We start from the raw sequence: 10,572 nt of genomic DNA on the forward strand, positions 1-10,572 counted from the left end.
CATATTCCATGAGTCACTCTGGCATTTAGACTTTGATGGGTTTGTAAATAGGTTAGGGGCTGGTGCAGGAGTCTAGATCCATAATATGGAAAATAACCATGCTGAGGGACATGCTTTTAGATTGAACTTCAAATGTACCAATAACATGGCCGAATATGAAGCCCTTATTCTAGGGTTACAATTGGTTAGGAAATTGGGAGCCAAAAGAGTTTCTGTCATGGGAGACTCAGAGCTGATTATGAAATAGATCAGTGGTGAATATTCTGTAAACAACCCTAGGCTTGGTAGATATAGGGATATTGTTTTAGACTTGGTCAAGGATCTCCTGGAATCAAACTTTGCTACCATTCCTAGAAAACAAAACATGCAGGCCCATAGTCTGGCAACCTTTGCTAGTACTTGTAATTCTCCATTCCAACCAAACCAACAATACACTGCAGAAGTTAGACATAGGCCTGTTATACTAGAAAACCTTAAGTATTGGTAGATTTTCTCCTAGGACTCTCAGATATATGATTTCATGAACAATGAAGTAGAATTTCATAATTGCAAAATAGATATTGATTGTACAATAGATAATAATATAGAAAATAGCTTAGATGTAAATATTTTTGATGTACACGAACCAACTAAATTTACCAACGTAGAAATAGATAGCTTAGAGAATGTAGAGATAGATGAAATAATGGATGATGATCCAGAGATTCTTAATTTGAAAAATAATTTTTTGCCTAAAGGATTAGTACCTTTAGAGGATTTGATTGACTCTAATGATGTAGCTAGGAAACCCAAGATGGAACCTCTAAGAGATGACATAGAAGAGATTAACATAGGAACTGAGGATAAACCAAAACTCGTTAAGATATCTAAAGCCTTACCCCTAGAGGAAAAGGTCAAATATATAAATATGTTTAAAGAGTTCCAGGATGTATTTTCCTAGAGTTATGAAGACTTAAAATCGTATGACACCAGCGTAATCCAACACAAAATACCTTTAAAAGAAGATAATAAACCTTTCAAACAAAAACTTAGAAGAATAAACCCAGTTCTTGTGCCATCCATAGAAAAAGAGGTTAGGAGAATGTCTGATGCCCAAATAATATCACCCATTAGATACTCAGACTTGATTTCATACTTAGTTACAACTAGGAAAAAGACAGGTGAAATTAGACTTTGTGTAGATTTTAGAAACTTAAACAAGGTCCCTTTAAAGGACAACTACCCCTTACCAAAAATGGACCATATATTGCAAAGGATAGTGGGCTCATCTAGGATTTCACTGTTAGATGGATTCTTTGGGTATAACCAGATATTAGTCCAAGATGAGAACTAAGACAAAACTGTGTTTACTACTCCTTGGGTACCTTCATGTATTTGAAGATGTCCTTTGGATTAATAAATGCAGGTGCCACATTCCAAAGAGCTATGGATATAGCTTTCGCCAAGGAAATCCATGATTTCTTAGTAGTATACCAAGATGACATCACTGTCTTCTCTAAATCAGACAGTGAACACTTAGACCATCTCAGAAGAGTATTTATTAAATGGAGGAAATTTGGGATTTCTTTAAATCCTAAAATGACACTTTTCGGCCTAGAAGAGGAAAAGTTGTTAGGACACATCAGATATTACATTTGTATTACATTTTATTACTAAATTTACAAGCTCCTCCTGGACTGACAAGAACTAAAGTTAGATTCTTAAAAATGAAGTCATTAAGATATTGTGTTATAGATAATGCATTGTTTTGGAAGGGAAATAGTTGTATTCTCTTAACATGTTAATTAAAAGATGAAGCCGACAAGATTTTGCAAGAGTTTCATGCAGGGGACTGTGGAGGACACTTGTACTAAAAGAGTACTATTGACAAGATTTTAAGGGTTGGTTTCTACTGGCCTACTTTGTTTGCATATGTCAAAAAACATGTGACCTCCTGTCACAAATGCCAGATTTTTTAGGGAAAAGGGAAACTTTTACCCTTACCTCTTAAACCAATTTCTACTAAGATGCCATTTCAACAATGGGGATTAGACTTCATTGGAGAAATACACCTCCCATCCTCAACTATACATAAGTGGATTCTAACAGCCACGGACTATTTTACCAAATGGATAGAGGCAATACCTTCTAGGCAAGCCAAAGACACTGTCATAATCACTTTCCTAGAAAGTAATATCCTTTCAAGATTTGGATGTCCCCAGAAGATCATTACTGATATGCAGTAGCCTTTAAGTCCAAAAGACTGATAGATTTCTGTAACAAGTACCATATAACCCTTGGCCATTCCATAGCCTATTAACCTCAAGGTAATGGACTGGTAGAGTCATCCAACAAAAGCATGGTAAATATTATTAAAAAGTTGTTGGAAGATAACAAAAAGACATGGCACAAGAAGTTAGTCAATGCCTTATGGGTAGATAGATTGACTACTAAGAAGTCCATTGGAACATCACCCTATTAGCTGGTTTATGGGATGGATGCAGTTTTCCCATCATCCTTGGGAGTTCGAGTCATGAAAATCCTTCAGGAACTACAGGTGGAACCAAATGACATTCATAGAAGAGTAAACCAAACTATACACCTCCAACAAACCAAGGAAGAAGTATATGAAAAATCACAGATAATCCAGGAAAAGATTAAGAAAGTCTTTGATAAAAAGACTAAAGCAGATGATTTTCACATAGGAGACAAAGTCCTTAAGTGGGATTCAAGGAGAGAAGATAAAGGAAAGCATGGAAAATTTGATTTTTTGTGGCAGGGGCCTTATGTCATTTTTGGCTATAGAGGCAACAATTCCTTTTTCTTGAGAAAAATAGATGGATCAGACCTACTAGGAGGACCTGTTAATGGTAGGATGCTGAAGCATTACTTTTCCACTAACTTATAGTAGTTCACTTTATTTTCCATCATTGTACATAACATTACAGAGTGTAGATTGGATTGGATGGTAATCCTTTGATGTTGAATCCTGAAGAGAAGGCCCTATGCTTTGAAAGATTTACTGTCATAAGTATCAATAATGAAGATTCACAGAAGGACACTTTGCAAGGTAAATTTAGCCACAATTCAAAGGCTACTGATCTTTAGAGTTCTTGAAATTTCAATAGGAAATGCCACCGCCATGTGGAGTCACTGTTAGAGTCCTATAGTGATAGGATTCATATTTTTGAATTTGCTAAGTTTAAGCCTTATAATATTGTACATACCTTTGCTTTCTACAAATGTTTTCCATACTAAAAAATTTAAAAAATGTTAAGAGGGTATGTGCTAAAAGAAATATCAAAGGACAAAAAAAATAAGAAATGATAAAAAAATGAAAATATATGAACCCCAAAAACAAAAACAGATCATGAAAGTGTGCAAGTCTAAATTCCACTACTATTGTACTTCTTTACTGTCTTAAATAATGGTTGTGTGCAGCGTGTCATACATGCCATAACCCATGGTAGTCAAACTTCTTAGTTTTGACTATTTCATGCTTTGAATTTTATGTTTATATTTAGAGAATAAAATCTGACCAAACAGTTTAATCTTGGCAGATCATTAGATAGGTAGAGAAAATAAAGGAGCTCATCAGTTTAATCTGAGCCCTTGGATGATATAAGGTTAGAATTAGATAGTTTACTTTTCAAAAGAAAAATGAATGATAAGGGTCTGCTAGCCTAAATACACCCAAATAAATGAAGAAAAAATGTTAGGGTAAGTAATGGGTAAGTATAAGAAAGGTTGTTGAAGTATAAAGTTGATTGGATAAAAGCACATTTATCATGGTTAACCATATCTTTCAATGTGCATGAGCAGTTAACAAAGAAAAAACAATGGTTTACAACTTGATTTAATTAACTCCCCCTCATTCATTTCATTCATTTATTTACTAATTTCCCCATCCACAAGTAAGTTCTAGTACTAAAAATTCTTCAAGCCATAAGGGCTCAAAGCATTTCTCTGACTTTTTGTGGGACCGAACCCTCGACTTAATGACTTATGGAAATCAAGTGTTAGAATTCCCATCATAAAATTCATTTCCCTTATTTTCCTAATAAAACCCCTTTTCCTAAGGTTAAACGTCATTTGCCTATGAAAAGTAAACAACTCCATGTTGAATTCCATTTCATTCAAAACACCCACAAAAGGATTTTATCCTAAGTATGATGTGTATGTGAATAAAATGCGCAAATATTTCATTTATGCTTAAAAATGTGTTCACTCCGCTCATTTTGTATTAATTTTTTAACATAATACTATAGTTCCCAATATACCTTTTTTTGTATATAATTAAATCCTATATATAATACCCCAACCCTTAGTTTAGCTATAAACTATACTTTATCCCATATTCCCAACAAAACCCACTTAATACACCACTGTGCGGTAAAGATAAAATAATCCCATCATTAAGCCTCGCCTGACCATTTGAATGCATGATTAACTCGTAATTAATCCCAAACCGCCAAGGATTAAAGCCTCGGCCCCCCCCGACACCTCTGCCCATTTCATCCATGCACATTTGTAACCTGACTACCACCCGATCATGAGCGCCCACATCCGATGGTCCACAGCCATATCGGGGTCACCCGATGTCCGACGTTTAACCGCTCAATAAAGTGGTTTGCCCAACCTCCCATCTACCACCTATCAAGCACTGGCATAGATCGGGTGACCCCTCCAAAATACCGCCTCCTCCATAAAAGTGGTGTGATGGCGTGGGAAAACACCTCCCCACCCAACCCGAAGAACCGCCCACTGTTCATTTGTAATATCCGTTGCTCATTAAAAAGGCTGAGAAGCCCTACTGTGCCTTTTTTCACTCATTTTCTTTGTAAACCTCTACAAACCATTGCGACACGTACAAATGCTAAAATCGCCAATTGACCTCAAATTCCACTCCTGGAGAAGTTGCAGAGACCCTAATCAGCCTCTCAGTCTGTACCAAAGTCATTCAAACTTTTGCAGTTGCCAAGAACACCGAATTTGAAGTCAATTCACCCAAATTCTAGGTATTTGAAGACAAATTACCAGACAACCCTTTCAATTTGAAAATGTTCAATCTTTAAAGTGTTTTAATTAAGTAAAATTAATTGAAATTAATTTAAGCTTAAAGCATATACCCAAACCCTTCTAAAAGTTTCCAAATTACCTTCAAAACCTCTAATATAAACCTGTATTGCCAAAGTTCAAATCCACAAGAACTGAATTATTGCTGCCCCCATTGCCATGGATGTCAGACCTGTCATGAACCCTCATTTTGACCTTGACCATATTCCCCTGGCAGACAGGGATTTTCAAATCAAAGACACAAGTGCCTATGAAGTCCTGCTCAAAATTCATTGTTTGAGTAAAGAAAAATATCTAAACCACACTGATGACATTGAATTTTTATCCATGATAGTATTTTCCCAAGGGTTGTGCCATTCAGATTTATGTGGACCAATGAAACCCTTGGGAAAATACTATCATGAACTTCTTGAAAGAAGTTCATGACAATATTTTCCCAAGGGTTGGTCCACTCAGATTTATCTGGACCAATGCAGACACCATCAATTGGTGGCAGCCACTATCTATTGACCTTCATAGATGACTACACAAGGAAGACACGGGTCTATCTCCAAAAATGGAAAAGTGAAGTGTTTGAGTGCTTTCGCCAATACAAGGCTCTTGTTGAGAAGCAAAGTGGAGACTACATCAAAGTCCTTAGAACTGACAGAGGTGGTGAATACATCTCAAATGACTTCCTTTGATTTTGTAGGGAGCGTGGAATTCACAAGAAATTTACAACATGATATACACCTTAGAAAAATGGTGTGGTAGAAAGCAAGAATAGGACCATTATGGAAATGACAAGAAGAATGTTGAAGGAAAAGGATTTGCCAAATGATTATTAGGCTGAAGCTGTCACTTGTGCAGCATATATCTTGAATAGATATCCAACCCAAAGCATCCATAACGTGGTTCTTGAAGAGGCATGGAGTGGAAGAAAGCATAACATCACTCACATGAGAGTTTTTGGATGTGTGGTGTATGCACATGTCCCAGATGAGTTAAGGAAGAAGTTGGATAGTAAGGGGGAGAAATGTATATTTATTGGATACAGTGATGAATCCAAGGCATACAAACTCTACAATCCATTAACCAAGAAGGTCATAATCAACAAAGATGTGCAGTTGATAGAAGAGGAAGCATGGGATGGAAATTTAGAGAAAACAATTAATGTCAAAGCATGTATACAGAATGAGAACAAAGAGGAATTAGCAACAGTAAGAAATTCCTTAATAGTGACTCCCTCTACTCCTATTCAAGTGCAACAAAGTAGGTAGCAAGGAGCACCATCAACAAATAATAGCACATTGTCACGCAGTCAGGTAAGTGCTTCTCCAAGCACACTATAAAGCACAACACCAAGTGACATGTCAAGCACATCTTCAACAAGCATAAGAAGACAAAAATTCAGAAATTTAAATGAAATTTATGAGCAAGATGAACTTTATAGCAACACTAGTCTGAATTCCTTATTTTCTTTGTTTTGTCATGTAGATGACCCAATCCATTTTGAATATGCAGTAAAAGAAGAAAAATGGGTTGCGGCAATGGAGGAAGAAATAGAAGCAATAGAAAAGAATGGCACATGGGAGTTAGTGGACTTGCCGCAAGGAAAACAAGTCATTTTGGTGAAGTGGGTCTATAAGACCAAAAGCAACATTGAGGGAAAGATTGGAAGACACAAAGAATGACTAGTTGTCAATGGGTACAAGTAGCTTCATGGAAAAGATAATGTGGAGATGTTCGTGCTTCCAAGGATGGAGAGAGTGCATACAATTGTGGTGATTGTCGTGCAACATAAATGGAAAGTGTAGCAAATGGATGTAAAATCAATGTTCTTGAATGGAGTGCTGAAAGAGGAAGTATATATTGCACAACCACCTGGTTATGAGGTAGAAGACCAAGAAGACAAAGTGTATTGGTTGAGGAAATCTCTTTATGGGCTGAAGCAAGCACTGCGTGCATGGTACAATAGGATATATTCCTACTTGTTGGACAATGGTTTCGACAAATGTGACAGTGAGCCTACTCTCTACATCAAAGAGAGCAATGATAAGATTCTTATTGTCGTCTTATATGTAGATGATTTTATTTTTACTAGAAGTGATGATTTCCTTATTGCTGATTTCAAACAAGTCATGAAGAATGAATTTGAAATGACTAACTTGGGGTTGCTAAGTTATTTTTTGGGCATAAAAGTGAAGCAAATAGAAAATGGAATTTTTAACTCTCAAGAAAAGTATGTAGCAGACATTTTGGAGAGGTTTAATATGCAGAGCAGCAAGCCCGCACCAACTCCAACTATCATGGGGTTGAGGTTGAGCAAAGAAGATTGTAGCAACAATGTCAATCTGACATTATACAAAAGCATAATAGGCATCTTGATGTATTTGACTGCCACTAGGCTGGATATAATGTATGCAGTGAGTTTGGTATCGAGGTTCATGGAGACACCCAAGGAGACACATTGGCAAACAGTGAAAAGAAATATAAGGTATGTCAATGGTACAAAATAGTATGGCATTTTGTACACTGCAACAGATGATTTCAGGTTGGTTGGTTACATTGATAGTGATTGGGCCAGAAGTGTCGATGATAGAAAGAGCATGTCAGGATATGTTTTTCATTTGGGTTCCGAAGCCATTTCATGAGCCTCCGAGAAGCAGCAAATAGTGTCACTGTCAACAACAGAAGCTGAATATGTCTCCACAACAGTAGCAACATGTCAGGCTATTTGGATGAAAAGGATGTTGAGGGATCTTCGCCATGACCAAGAGGGAACGACAACTGTTTTCTGCAACAATACATCCGCAATTGCATTATCAAATAATTTTGTCTTTCACAAGAGGACGAAGCATATTGATGCTAAATATCAGTTTATTAGAGAGTTGATTAACAATGATGAAATTGTGTTGCAGCACTATAGGTCACAAGAACAATTTTTTTATATTTTCACAAAACCATTGGCACATGAAAGTTTTGTTTATCTCAGAGACTATTTGGGAATTGTCAATGATGACAGTTTTTATTAAGGGGGAGTGTTGGAAATATTAATTCCAACCACCACTTTAAACAAACTAACAAACACCATACTTGCCCAGTCAACCACTGCACAGTTACGATTTTCTTTGCAGGCGAAAGGACTAAAGCCAAAACAAAAGTACAGTGCGGACCATTCCACAACACATCTCAAAAGTTAAGGCATTTAATAAATTTTGGTAAATAGATATGGGAAAAAATTTACTCTGTGACTATTTCCCACACTCCACAACACCTGCAAATTCAGAAAACCAATTATTATGTAAAATCGGCCATGTTGTGTATTAATTATTTTCTTTGTCATGTATTAATGTCAAATTTGTATGTTGAGATAAATATGGATGTAAAAGTCATTTGTAATGTTGGGCAAGTTAGAGAGAGAGAGTCTGTGAGGTAGTGAGGAGAAAATCATGGAGGAAATATTGGTGGGCGTGTGAAAACCAGTTTTACGAAGTTTTATAAACATTTACTCTGCAACCCCAATGATGCATAAATCGCAGTAAGTCTTTTGTATTTTCACTTGGAGCTGCAACCTCCATTTATCACGTGAATGTATTTTCCTATGTTTTATATTATAATCAAGAGTATGTTATGTTGCGATGTGGTCTTAAACATTCATGAGTAAATTTACCGCAACCTCTTTTTCTTTTACTCTATTTTGCCGTGAGTTATTTCTTGTGTTTTATTAAGCCTCTGTGTAGTTTTGATTTCCATGCCACAACATAAGAATTACCTCGACGCAACTGAATTCTCATAAGACTTACCTTGACGCAACCAAATTCTGAGTGAGACTCCTCTCCTCTGCCCTCGTAAAATTTTTCTAACACAAACTTCATAATTGGTAAAATCTAGGGTTTCTATAGATGTTTTGTAGGTGTTTCAGAATAACAACTTTGAAGAAGACGTTGGAAATCTCATGCTATCAGTAACTTCAAGAAGTTTTAGAAGAAAAAAACTCAAATTTTCTACCCTATTTCTATTATTATTCTTAACTATATCTACTCAATATGTAAATTAGGTTAGATCAGGTATGTTTTTATCACACTATTAACTAAATCTGTAAATTAGGTTAGATCAGGTCTAGTTTTATCACACTACTATCAGTAGGCCCATATAGAAATTAATGATATTTGACATGAAAAACTCACAGGTCATCTGTCAGCAAGTGTGTTATACAACACATGCCCATTGATGATCACCAGTACATTATAATATTGGAATTCACAAAACCTAAACAATATTCTACTATGCTGGTTTTTGGAGTCTGTCTGCAAATCCAAACAACCATGGGTAAATGATTAAATTGGGACTCTTCATAATCATAAATATTTGTAAAAAGATTCCAAACATGCTTCAATTCTCAATAGACCTGGACAATCACAAAATAGATGCCAACATGCTTCAATTCCTAATGACTAGTACCATGAAAACATAGATGCCAAACATGCCTGAATACTGAAATCGCAGCCAATTACACACAACAAAACACAAGTAATTCTTGCTGGTGTAAAGTAGGGAATTTTTTTTAAATGATAGACATGACATTCATTAAATTCAACACACTAGTGGGACATCGTGTGTGACTTCCAATACCATGGCAAGCAACTCCTAGTCCCAGGTCCTCACGGTTTCACAAGTGAAATACCTTCTTAAGGAGCAATTCTGTAAGGAAAATGTTGAGAAATAAAATCCATTGTCTTGTAAAAGTGAGGTCGCCGTGATAATATTTTATGTAAAATGAGGTCACCACAGTTATATTTTAAGCACAAATCTAGTTGTCACAAAAAAACTACACTAAAAATTACTAGGCGAACGATGGAAGTGTAGAAAGATGGAAGGAATTATTAAATAGCACTCAAATAGACTGAGTAACTAAAAGAAAAAATTAAATTCATTTGTATTAACTTGCCTTACTAAAGTAAAATTAAATAATATGTGTTTGGTCCTTCTGCATGCACATTTAGTAGAAAAGTAACTCTTCCTTAGTTTGAGTTAATAGCTTCAAAAATAAAGTTGTAGGTCAAAAATAGAGTTAGAGTCAATAATAGATTTGAGTAAGAGTATTATGAGGAAAATTAAGTTAGAATTAAATAAATAATTCAAATATGCAACTCCTAACTTAAGAATTAAAGAAAATGTCCAATAATAAGATGGTCAGTCAAAGGATAATGTCACATACCTCTGTGACCCAATATTAACAATTGCCTACTAGGGTCTCATCTCCCAAGTTAACTTCGGTAAAATTTAGGTTAAATAGTCATCACATGCATAATTATTCCATCATCTCATGAATAAATACATGCAATTATATTTATACACTTAAAAATTCGACAACATCAAGAGTAATGAACCATAAGATAACACAAAGAAATTATACTCATAAGTTTAAATATGTGATAACGTAAAGAGTAGGGATCCACATACAGAACATCCCAAGCAACTGAAGCCAACTAGATTCGCTGAAGAAAATCACTTGGAAAGCCAAGCACCACCACC

Source organism: Pinus tabuliformis, chromosome 1_2, assembly GCF_031772625.1.
Source record: "Pinus tabuliformis cultivar Carrire ecotype Pingquan chromosome 1_2, CPIR1, whole genome shotgun sequence".
Lineage (NCBI taxonomy): Eukaryota > Viridiplantae > Streptophyta > Pinopsida > Pinales > Pinaceae > Pinus > Pinus tabuliformis.